The sequence below is a fragment of the Arvicanthis niloticus genome, chromosome 13, assembly GCF_011762505.2.
Source record: "Arvicanthis niloticus isolate mArvNil1 chromosome 13, mArvNil1.pat.X, whole genome shotgun sequence".
In the NCBI taxonomy this organism is placed as follows: Eukaryota; Metazoa; Chordata; class Mammalia; order Rodentia; family Muridae; genus Arvicanthis; species Arvicanthis niloticus.
Window position 1 is genome coordinate 22,474,649 of NC_047670.1, and position 23,359 is coordinate 22,498,007.

At 37.4% G+C, this 23,359-nt stretch overlaps 1 long non-coding RNA gene across 1 annotated transcript in view; it reads left to right on the forward strand.

Annotated features, from left to right (window-relative positions):
- LOC143434073 (uncharacterized) overlaps nt 1-22,567 on the forward strand; it is a 97,176-nt gene extending 74,609 nt beyond the window's left edge. The window contains exons 2-3 of the long non-coding RNA XR_013103265.1: nt 19,972-20,082; nt 21,339-22,567. This is a non-coding gene — a long non-coding RNA (uncharacterized LOC143434073). The remainder of the gene's footprint in view (nt 1-19,971; nt 20,083-21,338) is intronic.
- Nucleotides 22,568-23,359: the final 792 nt, after the last annotated feature.

The following is a 23,359-nucleotide window of genomic DNA, read 5'->3' on the forward strand; positions in this document are numbered from 1 at the left end:
AGGCAAATGGCCAAATACTCTAAGCTTGACATAGTGAGATTCAAAAAAAATCCCTTTTAAACTTAACCCTTTGGAAAAAGTCTTTAAGACTAATACTTTAGGAGACAAGTAGAGAAAACAAATCAATATTTTGTCAAGATGTGACTGAATGTAACAAAAGACAGCAATCGAACAGGATCAAAAGCATAAAATACAGTCAATGTAAGTAGAATTGATTTGTCATCAGAACAGAATAACTGGCAGATAAGTGTACCACTTTTTACTGTATTCTCCTGGTACTTAGGCAGAATAACCCTGGCTACTCAATTCACTTGCACAAATGGAAATAGTTTTACTATTGTATAATGAAAATCTGTGGTCACAATCAATCATCAATGTGAATTTTTCTGGGGTTAGCTACCATTGATTTAGTTAATTGAAAGGTACAGATTGAGCGCCCTGCTTCCCAACTTTGTATGTAGTGTGTGTGTGTGTGTGTGTGTGTGTGTGTGTGTGCGCACTTGTGCGCGAACATACAAACATGACTATGACCTGGCCCTAGGCTCTTGTGTGGGACACCTGGGTCTAGAATGTATTTTGAGATTTCTCATTGTTCTTTTATATTGAACTTTTAGTGTAATGTACAGATGAAAGTCTCCAAACTTAGTGTGACAGTTAACTATTTATGAAGAACAATAGGAATATTAATGTCCAACTCTTAAAATTGGGAAACTATACTAAGCAAAGATATGAAGCTCTCTACCATGTTACAATATACTTCAGTGATAGAACTTCTGTCTAATGAGATGTGTAAGAACCTAGTTTTGCTTCCTAGAAATTCTGTCCCTCAAATAAATATGCTGCAAAACTTTTCAAATCCATTAAGATGCTATTTCAGACTGAAGGTGTTCAAACTGACTTATTGTGTTCTTAACTATTTGCAGATACAATCAAGCCTTGCTGTTTTCGTAAAAATACCCAGAGCAACCTGTAGAGGGAGATCCTGATGTTAAAAATCAGTTTGTTCTTAATTTGTCAATAAAAAAGGCTGAGGCCAGTTGCTGGGCAGAAGGTACAGGTGGAACTTTTGGGTCTCAGGAGAAAAAGGTAAACACAAGGAAGGAGAGAGGCTTTTCTGCTATGCTTTGGAGGAAGAAGAACACAACAATCATGTAAGGTCTCAGGGGGAGCTAGGGCCTGTGGCTTCTGCTACAGAAGGGTGACCAAGGATGCTTGGCAGGAGCTAGGTGAAATGAGCCACTAAGTTTAGGGCAGGAGGAGAGACAGAGATAATAAATTGGTAAGGGCACACTTTTCTGGGCGGGAAATAGCTGCACTCAGCAATTGTGCTTAGACGGCAAGTTATAAAGTAATAAGCTGTGTGTGAGTGTCTTTTAACATCGGATTCAAGGGTCTTGGGAGTGGGATGGTAATGTGACCCCTCCAGGAGCAAAAGCAGGTAGAAATGGAAGCAGGGTTAGGGCTGATGGAGGCAGATCCCAGAGCTAAGCTGGAAAGGACAAAGGGGAAATCAGGAGAGACCTTCTATAAGAGGAACCAAGAGACCACGATCTCCAAACAAGAAAACAGAGTGAAAAGAACATTCCAACAGAGACACAACTCTCAAGCAAAGCATCTTACGCTTAGTCTTCACCTACATGATTTATGATATTGGATCTTGATTCCTACCAGCTCTTTTGCTTTGGTTCTTCTGTGCCAAAAATGTCACCTGTGATGGCAAATAGATTCATTCATGAATAGTGTAACTGCTCGGTGGTATGACTCTCACTTAAGCTTTGAGATGTACAGAGATCTCTTAGTGCCTTTCTTTTTTTTTTTTTAACAACTTTGTATCTTTAAAGCAAATAAAACACGAAGAAATGAAAGGGAATTAGACAAATTAATATGATGTACGTAAAACACTGAAGGATGTCCTATATAAGCAAGAGGCATCACAAAGTGTTGCGCATACAAGCATGCCTGCTGGCATCCAGTGTTCCAACTTCCACTAGATTGACAGGAAAAATAATTATTATGACACACCTGTACAAGATGTCCATGCAAGCAAGGGGCTGGTCAACTAGCATTTCGTTTTTAATAAATCTCTGAAAGAGATAAAAGAGTACGGCAAGTGAACAATGAAATCATTATTTTTTTTAGTTCGGTAGGTCACAAGAAAAGCTTTTTCATATGAAGTAATTTTCTTCTTAGAAAACATAAAACATATAATGGGGAACTCCCATGGAACAGAACAATAGAGAAGTCTACTCATTTTAGAGGCAAATAGAATACATATTGGACATGAGCTGAATCTTCTAATTACCTTAGAAAAACTAATTAATATTTGGGAACCTTGGTTTTTTATCTAAAACATGAGAAAAATAACACCTAAAATTATTTCAATGTGAATATCACCTAGTAATGATGTTGACTTATTAAAACTGTTCTTTAAATTGTGTGTCTTCCAGGCTAAAATGAAATCAAAACAAATAAGTAAAAGCAGGACTGTAGTAATAAAAACTAGAAATCTTGTGAGTTCAGCTCCTACTTGCTACACAGCAAATTATTGTAAGTAACTTATGTCACACTATAGGTCACTGTCAATCAGTGACCACTTTTGTCACGAGGCACTGACCCCCTGATTCGACAGCCTGTGGGGTATCCAAAAGTAATATGGAAGCCTGGAAGGTTTATATTTATCTTGTATCTGTCTCCTCTGCTTTGGATCAGACTCCTGCTTTACTCCACAAATCCTGATCATCATTCAAGTATTGTCTGTATAGAATGGGTGATACCTAGCCTGTATCACTCCCTTCAAGGTGAAGACATGAAGGTGTCCTAACTAGAAGTCATAATGGAATCCTAGGACAGCAGACTCTTACAGCACAGACCACTTACCAAATGAAGACACACTGAGTAACAGGACTTAACGGCGTATAGGAAATGTACTGATTTCCTTAAGCAGTAATAGTAGACATGGTAGTGGACAATGATCAAGACAGTAGCTTTACCAGGACTGCTAAGATAGGCCTACCTCTTGCCTCCCCCTTTTCTGATTCTTCCTCTTGTTAAATCTAAAGCTCACAGCAGTGCCTACAAGGTAGACTTGGAATTTCCTAGACCCTTTTATTGGTTTCTCTTCCACTGTGTACCTTGAGTAAAATTTTCTCTTTCACCAATACGCTTCTTTAATTGGCTTATTGGGAGAGATGGTTGACTCTATTCTATTGGAGTTCCCAGACTTGGGGCTTCTACCTGAAAAATCAGTTACAATGTCAGTTACACTGATTTATGACAAGCACAGTATTTTATCCGGCTTAAAATGGGCTAAGTACCTCAGAGTCCGTTTTAACACTGACAATAGGTAAAACTAATCACCCTGGCTAATGAAAAGGAACCTAAGCCTGACATTGGACAGGAGGCTAGTAGGCACAAGAGTCACAATCTTCAAAGTAGCATTTTCTTTTATTTAGGTTTTCTTAATTAAAAATAAAACTTCATAATTTAGAGCCAGAGAAGTTGATGAGGAAATATTGAAATTATGATAAAAATGGTAGGATCAAACTTGTTGTACTTTTTAAAAACGTCAATGTCAATTGTTCTTGGAAACATACAATACAGAAGAGACATCAGGCCAATTTGAGCCTAGAGTGCCCTTTTAGTGTGGCCCAGAGCTCATGATTCTGAAAGTCTCAACATGAATGTTTTTGAAATCCAATAGAAGAGACCTATATGTAAAATGAGATGAAATCAGACTACCTAAAAGCAGCTTTTAGCTTTCTGAGAATCTTCAACAGAAATTGAAATGTAGGTTGGAAGGTATCATGTATCTCAGCTTTTATTAAACAGCAAACAGAAAATGTAACATTATAGCAAGTTCTAGAGTATTCTAAAGTATTTAGTGGAAAATTAGAAACACATTAGTATTCCTGGAATAAGAAAAATAATGCAGATTAAGATGAAATGCATGTAAGAGTAAAGCCACTGGGGGTCCAGGCTGGATAAATGGTCTTTATAACATCTGCCTGAAATCCAGTGTGGCCAGTACATCAGAGCTCAGAAGTCTGAGAAGCCTCTCCTTCTAGATTTCCAGACCCAGAAAGGGAATCCAAGTGAATCCTTAGGAATATGGCTGCCTTTCTGACTCTACCTTCCAAGCTCATGCTTACCTATTAACAACTTCTATTACAGAGCTACACAGGGGATGGGAGTTGGAAAGACTTTGGGAAGGTGTGATGATGAAATTACATCTGTAAAACACTAATTAGTTACACAAAGTGGTGAGGTGTCCTAGCTCCCTGTAGATGGCAGGGCGTGTGTCAGAATCCTTAGAGATTCATAGTACTGCTTTTAGCATTGTGTTCTGAAAGAACTCAATTGGCAATGGTAGATGCAAAGTGACTGAAATGACTGACTGAAGGAAAGAAATAAAACATTTATGAAGTACCTTTGTGTAAGAGACATTAAATAATTTACAGATATTATTTCATTTACTTTCACAGCATAGATTTTTTTCAAACAGGGAATGCAACTTCATTTTAATGATGAAATAAAAAGTCTGTTGAATAATGCAATGGGGTGAACTTAAGCTTTTGTTAGACAACAGATTGTTGTATAAACCTAAGTGTATGTGTGTGTGTGTGCATATGTATGTATGTATATATATATATATATATATATATATATATATATATATATATTGCTACTTCCACTGCAATGTAGGTTAGAAGGTATCATGTATCTCAGCTTTTATTAGACAACAAACAGAAAACTTAACATTATAGCAAGTTCTAGAGTATTCTAAAGTATTTAGTGGAAAAGTAGAAACATTATTATTCCTGGAATAAGAAAAATAATACAGATTAAGATGAAATACATGTAAGAGAGAGTGAAGCCTCTAGAGGTCCAGGCTGGACAAATGGTCCTTATAACACATCCTGTAGAAGGCACAGTCATTTTGACATTGCTTTTAGTAAAGCACGGGAAGTGGTGATATTAACTCAACTATAATTGACATGTACTTGTGTCAATTAGGTGTGGTCTGTTTTTTTCCTGTATATATATGAATGACTGGTGAAAAAAAAATCAAGCTTTTCAACAATCTCTCTGGGTGATTCATATTTATGTTATGTATTTTGCAACATATTTTCTTGATCATTAGGATGATCTAAGACATAGTTAGGGGAAGGGAGCCTATTTTACGGCAACAAACAAAGTAGAACAGAATAAAATGCTAAATTTGAAAAGGTTCAGTAATACACAGAATCTTCAGTATTTCTAATTTGTTCCATCTTTGTCAATGGTTTGCTTTGAATAATTGTTTTCTTAGGATCAAATAGCATGCAATTGCTTCAAAACAAAAGACATTTCACATGAATAAACATTGCTTATTCTTTAGGCATAAAATTCATTTATCTAAGGTCCTCACTTAATCCAGATCCAAAGAGCAGTCTGAATATTTAAATCCCTGAATACTAAGGAATGTTTAGAGCACAACCACATTACCAAAGCCCATCAGTGCATACTTGAGTTCACTTCAATTTCTTACATAATGGCTTAGTACATTCAGCACTCAATGACCTTGGCAGGAACAACCATGCTTTGAAGCAGTCATAATCATCACTCAGAAACTCCTAGTACATCCTGTGCTGTGGGTCCCAAATTCTAAATAAAATATAAAGACTTAATTGGGGACGTGTCCCTTTTTGACAGAGAGATCTTTGCAGGCTGAAGCTTATGTTCTTAGTGCAAGCATCAACATGAGGTAAATCTTTAAAAAAAAACTGTAGAGCTTCAAGTCTCTCATTTAGAGAATTTAAGCAAGAAGTACATGCCTAATTAAGCCATTCTCTGCAAAGCTAAAACAATTATACTTCTGATTTTTCTGTTTAATCATCAAGTCATAAAAATAAGACAAAATAAAATAAAACAAAAATATCTCATAGGATGGTTGCTCCTCAGGATAAAAGGGCAAGTTATTTAAATGTGATAACACAGGAGATAAATAGTTAGTTTCATTTATTTGAAAGCTTCATGGAGAAAGTATAAATTAAAAGAAAGTATTATAAACATTTCAAATTAGAGAGAGAGAAAAAATTAGTTTACCTAAAGCTTTTACTTAATGGTCAAGTATCCTAATGTTAAAAGTAATTTGTATTGTGCTCATTGATACCTTATTTTCCAGTCCCTACAGGATCTACTTTTAATGGTATGCCTGCGACCTTGTAATTTGGGAGTTTTCTGGTGTACTCATCTCATTAATCATTTGATAGTCTTGAGTTTTTGCAGAATTTACTCTAGCCTGTAAGTGTCTGTGGTATCTCTAGCCAGATCAGTGACTCTTCCTACTAGAGTTAAGAGGCAGTTTACAGATTCTCTGCTCGGGTGCAGGCCATGCAGGCCAGAGCAGCAGCAGACCATGACTGCCAAAAGAACTGATCGCACAGGCCTGAAGAACAGGCAGGCAAATTGAGGTAGAGATTTCCTGCTGGACCAGAGGCCACACCAAATCTTAGAACTCCATATAGATAGCCAATTTCTAGAGCTTCATTCTTTCAGTGCCCTCCCTGACACTATTTCTAATCCCCACCTCATTTTAATCATGCCTTATGCCCCAATTTGGGTGAAGACTCCTTGATGGACTAAAGGCAGAGCTAGCCACCAGAAGTCCAGCCCTCAATTCAGATGTAAATTCCATGTTGGATCAGAGGTTCCACTGGGTCCCAGAACTCCAGGCCACAAAGACTAGAAGACCAAAGAGTAAAGAGAAGTCAAGGAACAAAATATGTATTCAACAAAGACAAATGCAGAAATTAGCAATTAGATGTACCATTATCCCAAACCCAGATGCCTAGATACCAGCATAAGAACAAAATCAACAACAGCCTGAGAACTATGTCCCCATCAGAGCACAGATATCTTACTACAGCAAGCATTAAAAATTCCAACATAACTGAAGCTCAAGAAAAAGACTATAAAACCAACTGCATGGAGATGATAGAGGTCCTTAAAATGGAAAGGAACAAATCCCTTTAAGAAATTGAGGAAATGAAAAACAAAAAGCCAAGAAGGCCAAATAAACATATAAACAAAAAACAAACCAAACAAAAAACAGTTGAAGGTTTCTTTCAGTCTGCCCTGTTGCCCTGTGTAGTCCTAGAGTGCCAGCAATGCACCTAATGCCCCAAAATCCAGAGAAGGCTGGACTCTCAGGAACTCTAACATACCTAGGAACATAGGATAATAGGATCACAGAATATTAAGAGCTTGGTCACACCAGGATTTCAGGATACTAGAAGCAGCCTGACTTCCAGGAGCTCTTACACCCAGAATCTCAGGATCACAGGATTTCAGACACATCTGGACTCTGAGGAGTTCTGACACAACCAAGATAACAGGAGAGACAGGCTCCAATCAGAGAGTGCAGGTAGCACTAGAGATAACCAAGTGGCAAAAGGCAAGCACAAGAACATAAGCAACAGAAACCAAGGTTCCTTGGCATCATCAGAAGGTAGTTCTCTCACAATAGAAAGTCCTGAATACTCCATGACACTGGAAAAACAAGATTCAAATTTAAAATCACTTCTCATGGTGATGATAGAGGACTTTAAGAAAGACATAAATAATTCCTTCAAAGAAATAAAGGAGAACACGGGTAAAGACTTAGAAGCCCTTAAAGAAGAAACACAAAAATCCCTTAAAGAATTACAACAAAACACAAACAAACAGGTGAAGGAATTGAACAAAACCATTTTGGACATAAAAATGGAAATAGAAATAATAAAGAAATCACAAAGGAAGACACACTGGAGATAGAAAACCTAGGAAAGAGATCAGGAGTCATGGATGCAAGCATCACCAAGAGAATACAAGAAATAGAAGAGAGAATCTCAGGTGCAAAAAATACCATAGAAAACATTGACACAACTGTCAAAGAAAAGGCAAAATGAAAAAAGCTCCTAACCCAAAATATCCAGGAAATTCAGAAGATAATGAGAAGACCAAATTTAAGGATAATAGGTATAGAAGATAGCAAGATTCCCAACAAAAAGGTACAGTAAATATCTTCAGCAAAATTATAGAAGAAAACTTCTTTAACCTAAAGAAAGAGATGCCAATGAACATACAAGAAGCCTACAGAAATCCAAATAGATTAGATCAGCAAATAAATTTCTCCCATCACATACCACTAAAACACTAAATGTGCAAAACAAAGAATATTGAAAGCATTAAGGGAAAAACATCAAGTAACTTATAAAGGTAAACCTATCAAAATAACACCAGATTTCTCACCAGACTGTAAAAGCCAAAAGATCCTTGAAAGATGTCATACAGACCCTAAGAGAACGCAAATGCTAGCCCAGGCTACTATACCCAGCAAAACTCTCAATTACCACAGGTGGAGAAACCAAGATACTTCATGACAAAAACAAATTTACACTATATTTTTCAGAAATCCAGACTGACAAAGGAGAATAGAGTGAAACCTCCAATACAAGGAAGAAAATTATACCATAGAAAAAGCAAGAAAGTAATCTTCTTCCAACAACCCAAAAGGAAGACAGCCACATAAACATAACTCCACCTCTAATAACAAAATTAACAGGAAGCAACAATCACTTTTCTTGAATATCTCTTAACACCAATAGACTCAATTCCTCAATAAAAACACATAGACTATCAGACTGGATAAATAAACAGGACACAGGATTTTTCTGCAAACAGGAAATACACCTCAGTGGCAAAGACAGACATAATCTCAGAATAAAAGGCTGGAAAACAATTTTCCTAGCAAATGGTCCCAAGAAGCAAGCTTAAATATCTATTCTAATATAGAATAAAATCGACTTTCAACCAAAAGTTATCAAGAAAAATAAGGAAGGATACTTCATACTTGTCAAAGGAAAAATCAACCAAGATGAACTCTTAATTTTGAACATCTATCCTCCAAATGCAAGGGCACCCACAAACATAAAAGAAACTTTACTAAAGCTCAAAGCACACATTGCACCTCACACAATTAGAGTGGGAGACTTCAACACCCCACTCACATCAATGGACAGATCATGGAAACAGAAACTAAACAGACACAGTGAAACTAGGAGAAGTTATGAACCAAATGGATTTAGCATATTTCTATAGAATATTTCATCCAAAAACAAAAGAATATACCTTCTTCTCAGCACCACGTTATCCCCAAAATCAACCATATAATTGGTCAAAAACAGGCCTCAAAAGATACAAGAAAAATGAAATAATCCCATGCATCCTATGAGATTACCATGGACTAAGGCTGGTCTTCAATAATGATAAAATCAATGGAAAGCCCACAAACAAGTGGAAACTGAACCATGCTTTACTCAATGATAACTTGGACAAGGAAGAAATAAAGAAAGAAAGACTTTTTTAGACTTTAATGAAAATGAAGACACATCATACCAAAACTTGTGGGACACAATGAAAGCAGTATTAAGAGGAAAACTCATAACTCTAAGTGCCTAAAAAAAAAAAAAAAAAAAAACTGGAGAGAGCATACAATAGCAGCTTGACAGTACACCTGAAAGCTCTAGAACAAAAGAGAAGTAGATGGCAGGAAATATTCAAACTCACAGCTCAAATCAACCAAGTAGAAACAAAAAGAACTATACAGAGAATCAATAAAACCAGGAGCTGGTTCATTGAGAAAATCAATAAGATAGATAAAACAATAGCGAAAATAAACAGAGGGCACAGAGACAGTATCCAAATTATAAAATCAGAACTGAAAAGGGAGACATAACAACAAAAACTGAGGAAATTAAAAAAAAATCATCAGATCAAATACAAAAGCCTATACTCAACAAAACTGGAAAATCTGGATGAAATGGACAATTGGGAGAATTGGAATTAGGTCTTGTTTTAACATCTGATAGAATTCTGCACTAAAACCATCTGGCTTTTTAGGTGGCTCAACTTTTAGTGACTGCTGCTATTTCTTTAGGATTTGTAGGACTATTTAGATGGTTTATCTGTTCCTGATTTAACTTTGGTACCTGTCTAGAAAATTGTTACTTCAAACAAATCAGTAGCCTTCCTTTACTTAAAGGATAAACAGGCTGAGAAAGAAATTAGGGAAACAACACTCTTCATAATAGTCACAAATAATACAAAATACCTTGGTGTGAATCTAACCAAGCAAGTGACAAGTCTGTATGAAAAGACCTTCAAGTTCCTGAAGAAAGAAATTGAAGAAGATCTCAAAAGATGGAAAGATCTTTCATGCTCGTAGATTGGCAGGATTAATATAGTAATAATGACCATCTTGCCAAAAGCAATCTACAGATTCAATGCAATACCCATTAAAATTCCTACTCAATTCTTCACAGTTAGAAAGAACAATTCTCAAATTCATTTGGAATAACAAAAATCCCAGGATAGCAAACACTATTCGCAACCATAAAAGATCTTCTAGGGGAATCTCCATCCTTGACCTCAAGCTGTACTAGAAAGCAATAGTGATAAAAAAAAAAAAAAAAAAAAAAAAAAAAAAAAAAAAAAAAAAAAAACCTGCATGATATTGGTACAGACATAGGCAAGAAGATCAATGGAAGAGCATTGGAGACTCAGAAATGAACTGATATACCTATGCTCACTTGATTTTTGACAAAGGAGCTAAAACCATTCAGTGGAAAAAGGACATCATTTTCAACAAATCGTGCTGGTTGAACTGGAGGTCAGCATGTAGAAGAATGCAAATCGATCCATTCTTTTCTGCTTTTAAAAAACCTAAAGTTCAAGTCAATCAAGGACCTCCACATAAAAGCAGATACACTGAAACTAATAGAGGAGTATGTGGGAAAGAGCCTCGAACACATGGGCACAGGGGGAAAGTTCCTGAACAGGACACCAATGGCTTATGCTCTAATTGACAAATGGGAAATCATAAAATTGCAAAGCTTCTTTAAGGTAAAGGACATTGTCAATAGGACAAAACAGCAACCTACATATTAGAAAAACATCTTTATCCATCCTACATCTGATAGAGGGCTAATATCCAAAATATACAAAGAACTCAAGAAATTAGACTCCAGACAATCAAATAACCTTATCAAAAATGGGATACAAAGCTCAACAAAAAATTTCAATGAGTAATATTGAATGGCTGAGAAGCACATTAAAAAATGTTCAACATCCTTAGTCATCAGGGAAATGGAAATCAAAATAACCCTGAGATTCTACCTCACAACAGTCAGAATGGCTAAGATCAAAAACTCAGCTGACAGTAGATGCTGGCAAGGATGTGGAGAAAGAGGAACACTCCTTCACTGTTGGTGGGATTGTAAACTGGTATAACCACTCTGGAGATCAGTCTGGTGGTTCCTCAGAAAATTGGACATAGCATTACCTGAGGACACAGCTATACCACTTCTGGGCATATACCCAGAAGATGCTTTAACATATAAAAAGGACACATGTTCTAGTATGTTCATAGCAGCTTTATAATAGCCAGAAGCTGGGAAGAACCCAAATATCTTTTCAATAGAGGAATGGATACAGAAAATGTGGTACATTTACACAATGGAGTACTACTCAGCTATTAAAAATAATGAATTTAAGAAATTCTTAGGTAAAATGGATGGAACTAGAAAATAATCATCCTGAGTGAGGTAACCCAATCACAAAAGAACACACATGGTATGCACTGATAAGTGGATATTAGCTCAAAAACTCACAATAGGCAAGATATAACTCACTGACCACATGAAGCTCAAGAAGAAACACCAAAGTATGGTCACTTCAGTCCTTCTTAGAAGGAGTAACAAAATACTCACAAGAGCAAATACAGAGACAATGTGTGGAGCAAAGACTGGAGGATAGACTATCTAGAGACTGCTGCACCTTGGGATCCATCCCAGGTGCAATCACCAAATGCAAACACTCTTATGGATGTAAGGAAGTGCATGTTGACAGGAGCCTGATATACCTGTCTCCTGAGAGGCTCTGCCAGAGTCTGACATATGCAGAAGAGGATGCTCACAGCTAACCATCGAACTGATCATGGGGTCCCCAATGGAAGAGTTAGAAGACTGAAGGAGCTTAGGGGCTTGCATCCCCATGGCTCCAACCAACCAGAGTTCCCAATGTCTAAACAGCTAGCCTGAGAACACACATAGAGGGACCCATGGCTTCAGTTGTATATGTAGTCAAGAATGGTCTTGTTGGGCATCAGTGGGAGAGGAGAGCATTGGTCCCATGAGGGCTGGATGCTCCAGTGTGGAGGTATTCGAAGGTGTGGAGTTGGGAGTGGGTAGATGTGGCAGGGCATACCCTCATAGAAGTAGGAGGAGGTGGGATAGGATAAGGGTTTTCTGGGGTGGGGACAGGATGAGGAAGGGGGATAATATCTGAAATGTAGATAAATTATCCATTTTTTTAACCAAAGCAGATAATGGAACTATCACAGTCAAGCATTTGAGACTTTTTGTCAGCAATTTAATATTACCCATATTACTGGGTTTCCTTATAATTGTCAAGGACAAGGGACTATGGAAGGGTCCATGGAAATTTAAAACAATATCTTCATAAAATAAAAAAAGGGGGAGGTATATCCCTGTACACCACAAATTTCTTTAAATTCTTTGTTTTTATTTTAAAATTTTAAAAAATTTTGAATGCCAAGGAACTTTCTGCTGAGTATCTATGGCACTCTATAACTAGGTATATTTATGTATAGGTTAAAGGGAAGAATCCACTTATTGGTATATGACAAGATACTGATCAGGTATTTAATATGGGGAAGAGGGCATGTTTGTGTTTTTTCTGCAGGATGCTAAAGGAGCATGGTGGCTATCTGAGTGGCAGGTGAGACATGCTGATGCCAGGACAAAGAATGATGCTGACCTTTGAGCTTACTGAGTGTCCTGACAATGGTGACTGGGAAGCTGTATTGGAAATATGTTCCTGATCCACCTTTGCTTACCTATACCCCAGATAAGACAAGCTGCCTTGCCTCAAGTTTTAGACCTTGTGGAACAGAGAATCAAAAAGAGAAGTTGTAATGACTCTTGTATTTTTCTTAATTGTGACCAGTTATTTGAACTCAATCATGGACTGGTCTAGAAATCAATCCAATATTGAAAATAACAGTCTTCATTTGTAAGGCTGGTTCTGGACATTTTCAGAGACATATTTGAAAGTTAGCTGCAATTTTCTATGATGTTATGTTAGCAAGAGATAAAGTTGGGCAGGATCTGGATTTTAAACAACTGTTAGTCATGTGTTAAGGCTCTTTTAATTGTCATGTTTAAAATACTTTTGTTTCTTCCACGGTATTTGATGTAAGTTGCATTGATTGTATACTTTTTAACTGTGTTAATGTGTTGAAACTTGGCATGTCTGTTATGGAGGTCTATCAGCCAACTTTTGTTTTATTGTCCTGAGTATCACAGAACCTTGGTAGTCTGAAAAAAAAGCTTGCAAATACTGGAAGAAGTGAGTTGGGCTTTAAGCAGAAGCAAGAAGGCAGTAGGCTTGATTATTGCTAGTATAACAGCTTTAACTTCATTAATTGCTAGCACCACCGCTTCTGCAACTGCTTTGACACAAGTAAGTAGTTAAGACAGCTACTTTTGTTAATTGTTTACCAAAAAATGTTACTAATGTGTTGAATATGCAAGAGGATTTAGATAGGCATTTGGAACAGTGGATTGATGCTCTTTATCCTATTCAAATTATTGGAAGGAGGTTCAGAATTTAAGAGTAAAGAGGCATCTCGAGTGTCACGGCAAATACCAATGGAGTTGTGTTACTTCTAAAATTTACAATGACAGTCACTATAATTGGGAAAAAGTTTAAAGACACTTGCAGTATATTTGGCACAATTTAAATATCTCTCAGGGTGTTTTAACTTTGCATAGAGAGCTTATGAATTTAAACAGTGCTGTTCTGCTGAGCATTGGTGTGACAGATACTGCTGATAAAATTACCCAAGACCTGAGGTATTTCTATTTTGGTCAAGTTTCAAGAACGACATATATAGCTTGATCATGCTAGTCCTTTGTGTCCTGGGAGTACTTTTATTCCTGCCCATCATGTTAAAGCTTGTCTTTAACAACATCAACATGTTGGCAGCTAAAGTTCGTGGCTTGAAACTGAAAATAGATCCCCAGACAAAGTTATTAAATTAATAGCCTGGCAAGCCAAGGATGGGTTCAATTCTGTACAGAGTCTTACCAACCTAAGACAGAAATGTATTGCTTTTAATAATGCATATTCCATAATGGATAAGGATGGCATTCTTAGCAGAACAACCTAAGACAGGCTCAGTCTTGTTTATGAAATAAGAAGGTGGAAGAGGCAGGGAGCTTTTGGGGCTGCTTGGCAAGAATCTGACATGGGCCAAGGACAAGAAAATGGGCTTCAGGCAGGAATCTGACATTAGGCTAGAACAAAGAAGTAATTTCAGGCAGGAATCTAAATCTTAGACTAGAACAAAGAAATAATTAAGTGTCCACTTTAAAAAAAAAAAAAAAACAGTTGAAGGAACAACCAGGGTGGAGGGAAAATCCTTCACCACATAATAATTGAAACACTAAACATAACTTACCAATGTTAAATCAAGATTTGGTAAACAATCTAAATAATCCTATAACCCCTAAGAAAATAGAAGCAGTCCTTAAAAGTTTCCCAACCCCCCCACTCCAAAAAAAATGTCCAGATGGTTTTAACACAGAGTTCTATCAGACCTTCAAAGAATAGCTAATACCAATACTCCTCAAATTATTCCACAAAATGGAAAAAAAAAAACATTGTCAAATTCACTTTATGATACCACAATGAACCTTTATACAGAAACCATACAAAGATTCAACAAAGAAAAAGAATTACAAAACAATTTCCCTTATGCAGATCAATGCAAAGATATTCAATAAAATATAAGCCAAATTCAAGAATGCATAAAAAAGATTATCCAACATGATCAAACAGGATTCAGTTCAGAAATGTAGTGATGATGCAACATTATATTTGTCAATATAATCTACCATATAAACAAACCAAAAGAAAAAATAACACATGATCATTTCACTAAGTGCTGAAAAAATCCTTTGACAAAATCCAAAACCTTCAGGATAAAAGCCTTGAAGAGATCAAGGATACAAGGTACATACCTAAATATAATAAAGGCAGTTTAAATCAAACTTATATCTATTCAAAATAGTTATTGAAATTTTAACAAAAAAATAAGAATTGATGGTGATCAATGTGGTGCACATAGGAAAGGACAAAGTCAAAATAACATTTATTTTACTTCATCTCATTTTTTTTTGCAGATGATATGTTATATACAAGTGATCCCTGAAATTCTACCAGAGAACTCCTATAATTTGTAAGCACCTTCAACAAAGTGGCTGGATTCAAAAGTAACTCAAAAAATGTGTTGCTCTCCTATATAGAAATGAAAAATGAACTGATAATGAGATCATGAAAACAACATGCTTCACAATAGTCACAAATTATATATATATATATATATACATATATATATATATGTATATATATATATATATATAATATCTTAGGTAAATCTAAAGAAGCAAGTGATAGACTGGTATGATAAAAACTTCAAGTCACTGAAGAAAGATATTGAAGAAGATTTCAGAAAATAGAAAAATCCACCATGCTCATGGATTGGTAGGTTTAACAAAGTAAAAGTGTCCATCTTACCAAAAGCATTCTACAAATTCAATTCCTATCAAAATTTCAACACAATTTTTTTACAAATCTTAAAGGGATAATACATGCCTTCACATGGAAAATCAAAAAACACAAAGATAGGGAAAACAATACTGTACAATAAAAGAGCTTCAGAAAGTATTTCTATTCCTGATTTTAAGCTGTTCTACAGAGCTATAGTAGTAAAAATTATATTGCATTGGCATAAAAACAGACAGTTTTGTCAATGCAATTAAATCGAAGACTCAGACATAAATTCACATTCCTCTGGACAACTTATTTTTAATAAATATTACAGAAATATACAATGGAAAAAGGAAATCATCAACAAATGGTGCTGGTCAAATTTGATGTCTGAATGTAGACGAATGCAACCACATCATTATCTATCCCGGTATAAAACTCCTGTCCAAGTGAATCAAACACCTTAACATAAAACTAGGTAGACTGAACCTGATAGAAAAGAAAGTAGGGAATAGCCTTGAACACATTGGCAAATGAGACTACTTCCTTAACAGAATACTGATAGCATAGGCACTGAGATCAACAATTAATACAAGAGCCATCAAGAAACTAAATAGCTATTTTGTTTGTTTGTTTTGTTTTGTTTTTCTTTTTTTAAGTTTTTTTATTTATTTAAAATACATTTCAGATTTTTATCCCCTCACACAATTCCCACCACCACCCAGGAACCCCCATCCCATCCCCCCTCCTGCCTCCACAAGGGTGTGCCCCCACCTAGCCCCAATCCCCCCTCCCCAGCCTCGAATTCCTCCCCACTCGGTGTTCAGCCTTCATGGGACCAGGGATCTCCTCTCCCACCCATTCCCTACAAGGCCATCCTCCCCTAAGTATACAGCTGAAGTCATGGGTGCCTCCCTTTGTGTTCCCAGGCTGGTGAATTAGCCCCTGGGGAGCTCTGGTTGGCTGACACTGTTGCTCTCCTCTTGGAGCCACCAATCCTTTCAGCTCCTTCAGTCCGCTAACTTCTTCATTGGGAACCCTTGTTCAGATCAATGGGTAGCTGCGAGCATTCACTTCTGGATATGTCAGACTCTGGCAGACCTTCGAGGAGACAGCTGCATCAGGCTCCTGTCAGCATGCACTTCCTGACATCCATATCAGCATCTATCTTTGGTGACCGCACATGGGACGGATATCAAGGTAGAGTGGTCTCCTGATGGCCCCTCCTTGACTTTCTGTCCCACACTTTGTCACCTTATTTGCTCTCTTGAGCATTCTGTCACTCCTTCCAAGAAGGACCGAGGCATGCACACTTGGTCTTCCTTCTTCATGAGCTTCATGTGGTCAGTTAGTTGAATCTTGCCTATTTCAAGCTTTTGGGCTAACATCCGCTTATCAGTGAGTAAATACCATGTGTGTTCTTTTGTGATTGGGTTACCTCACTCAGGATGATAGTTTCTAGTTCCATTCATTTACCTAAGAATTTCTTGAATTCATTATTTTTAATAGCTGAGTAATATTCCATTGTGTAAATGTACCACATTTTTTGTATCCATTCCTCTGTTGAAGGACATCTGGGTTCTTTCCAGCTCCTGGCTATTATAAATAGGGCTGCTATGAACATAGTAGAGCATATGTACTTGTTTGTTGGAGCATCTTCTGGGTATATGCCCAGGAGTGGTATAGCTGAATCCTCAGGTAGTACTATGCCCAATTTTCTGAGGAACCACCAGACTGATTTCCAGAATGGTTGTACCAGCTTGCATTCCCACCAACAATGGAGGAGTGTTCCTCTTTCTCCACATCCTCAACAGCATCTACCATCACTTGAATTTTTTATCTTAGCCATTCTGACTGGTGTGAGGTGGTATCTCAGGGTTGTTTTGATTTGCATTTCCCTGATAACTAAGGATGTTCAGCATTTCTTAATGTGCTTCTCAGCCATTTGAATTTCCTCAGTTGAGAATTCTTTGTTTACCTGACAACACAGATGTCATTCACTCCAAAGAACTATTTTTGAACAGGTCCACATTCTCCTTTGTGCTATTAATCTTTACTTTTCACTACCTCTGGTGGTGGTTGGCTACAAGAGAGGTTAAAGCATTTAAGTTCACTTATTAAAGTAGGTTTTAAAAAATATAAGCCTGCACCCAAGATAGGATGCCCACTGCCTGGATGGCCAGAAATCAGAGGCTAGATAGTCCAGAGTCCTAGGATAGAAATAAACAAGATTGATTTTTAAAAAGTCAATGAAATGATTCCTAATGATATTCTGCATAACTCACAGTTTGGAACCTAGCATAATCACCATCAGATAGGCTTTATACTGCAACTGATAGGAGCAGGTATAGAGACAGCATCGCATCAGGTGGGACTTAGGAATTCTGCAGAAGAATTGGAGGAAGAATGATTGTAGGAGCCAGAGGGGTTGATGACACTACAAGAGCATAGCCCACAGAATCAACAAAGCAGGGCTCACTGGGGCTCTCAGAGACTGAAGTAACAATCAGGGAGTCTATGTGAGTCTGAGCTGTATCTTCTGCATATGTTATGGTTGTTAGCTTTGTGTTCTTGTAGGAATCCTAACAGTAGAAGTAAGATTATCTTTGTCGCTTTTGTCACTTTTGTCTGCTTTTGGGACTCTTTCCTCTTACTAGATTGCCTCTTCTAACTGTGATATGAGAGTTTATGCCTAGTCTTGTAACTTCTTGATTGATATTCCTGTGAGACCTGCTCTATTCTGAAGAGAAATGGAGGAAGATAGATCAAGGAGAGAAGGAAGGTGATGGGGGCAGTGACCAGGAGGAGTGGAGAGAAGGGAAACTGTGGTTGGCGTGTAACATGTAACGTATGAGACAATTAACAAAAAACAATCAATTTCCAATTATAACAAACATCAGCTCACAGTTTATCTAATTAATGATCAACTGCTAAGAAAGTTGAGAGAGTAAGCCTTTTTCTAGACCTTTAATGTCATTGCATTTCATGTAGACTTCTTGTTATTAATAAGGAAGTGAAGGAACACATAACCCTATCCAGGGTCTACACACATAGAGCATCTGTCACTTGGTAACTACCCCAAAACTGAAGCTAAATTCCTTTCATTAATATCACTTACAGTGCACTGACATATGTACAAGATTAATGTTTCTTCTTCATATTACAGTTCATCTGCCTTTTTCTAAGTAAACATGATATTACAGTGTTAGCAAGTATCTTTTAAACCTCTAGGGTAAGAATTATGCACATTATTTTGGAAACTTCATTGCCTTTACCAGTCTGGGTAAAATAGTATATATGCAGTTAATTGTTACTGAAGTGAATTAAAGTGAACAGGAAGTTGGAAATTTTTGGTCATCATTGCTAGCTGTATATTATGTTTCATGGAATGTATTTTGTGTGCTAGTGATTTTGAATACCAGGTAGGCAGCCACAGGTATTCAAGAGAAGCCAGCCGTAGAAAAGAAGGATTTTAGCATGAAATTCAAGTTTCACTGGAGTAAGCCTAAAATCCCCCCTATTCTGTTCTAAACCTGGCTGGCACTTGGCGTTATAACATTAGTGTCACTGCTAGTAGTTGGCAGTGGCTCTCTGGGGTTCCTCTTACTAGTAACTGCTGCTGGATCCAAGGTTCTAATGAGCAAAATAATTAATTAGCACTTCAACTAATTCATCAGTTATAATATTTATAAAACTATCTCTCCAGTGTTTTTGAAACTTAATGTTAATCAGAAATTGTGAATGGTTTTGAACTCCTAAACTGCCTTATTATCCAGCTTTGTAGAGAAAGACATTTTTAGTGGTATATAACCATGGTTCTTTGAGTCTTAAGGATTATGTAACAGTGTAGATATTTGTGAAGAATTTTGGAAAATTGTATTGAATATAGGTCTGTCCTGATTATGAGAATGAAGTTGTGTGTCTCTTGATTACAAAAACATGTAATGTTTTTCAACATTTTTGGTGTATACACATACACCCACTTTTCTTGTTAAAATATTACATATTATTTTTATACTGTGGTGTAAAAATATAGATTTCATCTCAAAAGAAGTAAAGATAGTTTGTTCTGGCCTTAAAAATGACCCTGGTTTGGGAACATATACTCAAAATAACTTGAATACTGTGGTCTAATGTTCTAACACTTTCTTCAAGTTTTTATATCAACAGAACCAAAAATGTCATAAAACATGGGACATCTAAATTGGGTTGTTGGAACCTGATGTTAAAGATGTTAAAGCAAATCTGTGAGTTCTCACCTGTAGGCCTGAGATGCTCTCTCTTGATATTCAATTTGATGATATTTTTAACCTTTAGGTTGGTGGAAGCTGTGGTCTATTAAGACATTTTAATGGAATCTATCAACTAGCAATAAGGATATTAGGGAAAACATCAAACACGAACATAGCCAGTGAATGGCTATTTAAGGTGAGTACAGACATCCCCAAATAATTTGGTTCCAATCTGCAGCATTCAAACTGTACAATTATAGACATTCTGGTTCGTTGTCAGTGTTATATAATCTGTTACATGAACATTTTTTTCTCTATTAATTTTATGATGTAAATGTCCTCTTTTCTTATCATATCAGCCTATGGGCTGGAAAAGATGAGTTCAAAAAAACCTGCCAATGCCAACATCACACATAACGTGACTTGCTTATCTTACTTTATAGTTATTGGAAAGCTTTTGGTATCTGATGACATATATGTCCATGAACATGAATATTTTTATGGATTATAAGTTATATTCTTCCTGTATTGAACAGAAGTGTATCTTGCAAATTCTACAGTGGCCTGATGTAAGAACATAAAATGTGATTATACTAGATAATCATTAGATAATCACTAAATTTTCCTAATATACAGTATGAAAAGCTCACTGGTATGTCTTTGATCCTAGATATACAATATTTAACTAAAGATAGCTTCTTAATTTTACTTCAATTACCCTATTCAGTAGGAAATATTCTTAATTCCTACTAATCAATTCTTATATTAAAAGGAATTTTACATTTTTTTCTCCTAACCTCCTTCTATCTTGATAAAGCCGTATTTTGAGAGAAATGATCTTAGTAGAGCATAAAGGAGCATGGCACCTTTAACAACTGACTGGTGTTTTCTAAGTAGCATTATTTCCATAAGTCTGTTTGAAGTGTTGAATCTTGGTTTTATTTCAAAATGAGGCAGCAAAGAACAATATAGTACATTATGCAGATTCCTGACAGACAAAGCCTAGGTGTATTCTGTATTATTCCAGTCATATACCATTCTAGAAAAAAGATAACCTATGCTAGAATAAAGTAGGTCATTGGTTTTGAGCCACTGGGACAGAAAAGAAGAGATTGAGCTCAATAAGGCAAAAGGAAGTGAATCAAAATGTTCTTCTGCCATTGTGAGTTGTGGCTATGTGCTATCTTACACTCATGAAAAATCACCAAGTTGAATGTTAGAAAGGGCAAACCTTGGCTACTTGTGAATATTATCTCAATAAAACTGAATTTAGAAACAAACAGGCAGTGATTTGGAAAAAAAAGGGGGGGCATAATTTGAACAGATAAATTTTGAAAGCCTCTAATAAAGACATCAACTTTTTTGTTGTTTTTCACCAATATAATATTTTACTAATTATTTGGGAGTTTTATGCAATTCACCATGATCATACTTGCTTTACATTGCTTCCAGGTCTACCCTTCCAAGCAAGCAAGCAAGCAAGCAAACAAACAAACAAACAAACAAAAAGAAACCAAACAAACAATACCAAGGATGTTTTGTGTTGCCCAAATGCTCACTGGAGCACGGCCAAAGTTCCTGTGGCCAGCCCCTTAAAGACAACTGAGTCAGTTCCATTTACCCCCACTTTCTGCAAGAAGTCATCAACTGAGAAGAGGTATACTTCAGCATCTTTATGGGAAAATTTAAGGACTGTTTTCAATAGTTTCCTGTCTGTACTTTTGCTTTTTTGGGGGGCAGGGGTATTGTCCCAGAAGCCTCCAATGTCTTTCATTGTCAGGTATGAGTCTGCAATAACACTGCTGGTAAGAAGCTTCGTTACCCATAGCAACCAGAGGCAGCATGGAATGTGGACTTCCACATGGTTTCCAGAGGCAGCACAGATTGTGAACATCAACTTGGTCTCCAGCAGCTGCACAGATCATGGACATCAACATGATTCCTGGTAGCAGAATATGAACCTCAGTATGGTCTCCAGTGACAGCATGAACCATGAACATCAACATGACTTCCAGCTGCAACATGGATCATTGACATCAACTTGGTGCCTGTGGCACCATGGATCACAGACATCAACATTGGTTCCAGTGGCAACACAGACCATGAGTGTCAACATATCCTGTAGCAATAGCATGGACCACAGATACCAACATGGCCTCAATGGCAGCATGAACTGTAGAACTCTTTCAAGGAGTCATAATCCAGAAAATGAACCACCCCACATCTCAGATATCTTATTGCTCAGAGTTAGGGTGATCATGGAGTTGGGCAGCATGTGGAGGTCAGATCTGTGAGAGCGCTGGGGCTATTGTACACCATACTGCCCTTAGCACCAACTGCCTTGCCAATGCCTTATGTGTGACCATTGTGTATACAGCCTGAAGGCAGCACCAAGGCCCCTTGCTCACCTTCCTCCAGCAGGGCGAGCATCAGCATCAGTGGTAGCTCCATGTCATTCAGGCCTTCAGGCCTAGTAAGCATCAACTGGGTGAAGAGGGCCTGCAGGTAGTCTGAGCCTCCTGCTGATGACTGCCTCTTCTCGAAAACAACATGCTCTTTTTGTCCTCTGCTGCTGATCTCCCAGACTCTCATCTCTAGCTACACTTCTCTCAGCCATGTATGCCTCTCTGTTCTACCATCTCTCTATTGCATATTCCTTTATTAAAATGATGTTTCAGACAGCTGTGTGTCACACAGTGTATTATTTTACCCAAACATTACATGCAAATACTTACTGAAAGAAGTGATTGATCAAGGTCAAGGTTTCAGAAGCACCATAAATGCTGGTTGAAGGGGGCGATTCTGATGCTCAGGTCTTGTTCCCAAATTGGTTCTTCATCTGTCAGTAAAGAAAGCCAGATGAGCAGGGGCACGGCCCCAATTTCTGGAAGGAAGTTAAAGGCTGGACTTGGATGAAAAGGAAGTAGCAACCGTGTGAGGTCTGGGGGTGGGGTGGGGTGGGGAGAGGAGCTAGGGCCTGTAGAAACTACTACAGGTGGGTGGGCAGGGATATTTGACAGGGGCTAGGTGAGACAAGCTATTGAAGGGGCAGGCTGAGAGACTGAAGTCATAAATTGGTAAGGTCATGCTTTTCCAGGTGGGAGATAATACCACCCAGCAATTGTGCTAAGAAGGCAAGTTGAAAAAGAACAAACTGTGTGGCTGCCTTTTATCTGCAGATTCAAGGGAAGCTGGGAGGGGATTGGTAGAGCAGTCACCTCCTGGAACTAAAGGCTTGTAGAGCCAAAAGGAACCCAGGTGGGGGCATGGTTACTGGAGCAAAAGGCAGTAGCTTAAAACTATATGCAATGGAACAATTGGTCTACCACTGAGACTCATCTGAGATATCCTGTTGTTGTCCAGAGTCATGGTATTTGGTGAGCATGCAGCTGGGAAGTAGGTCTGGGATGAGGAAGCCAAGCTCCTGGCCACTGCTCAGCATCTTGTCCTCAGCCACAGGCATACCACCACAC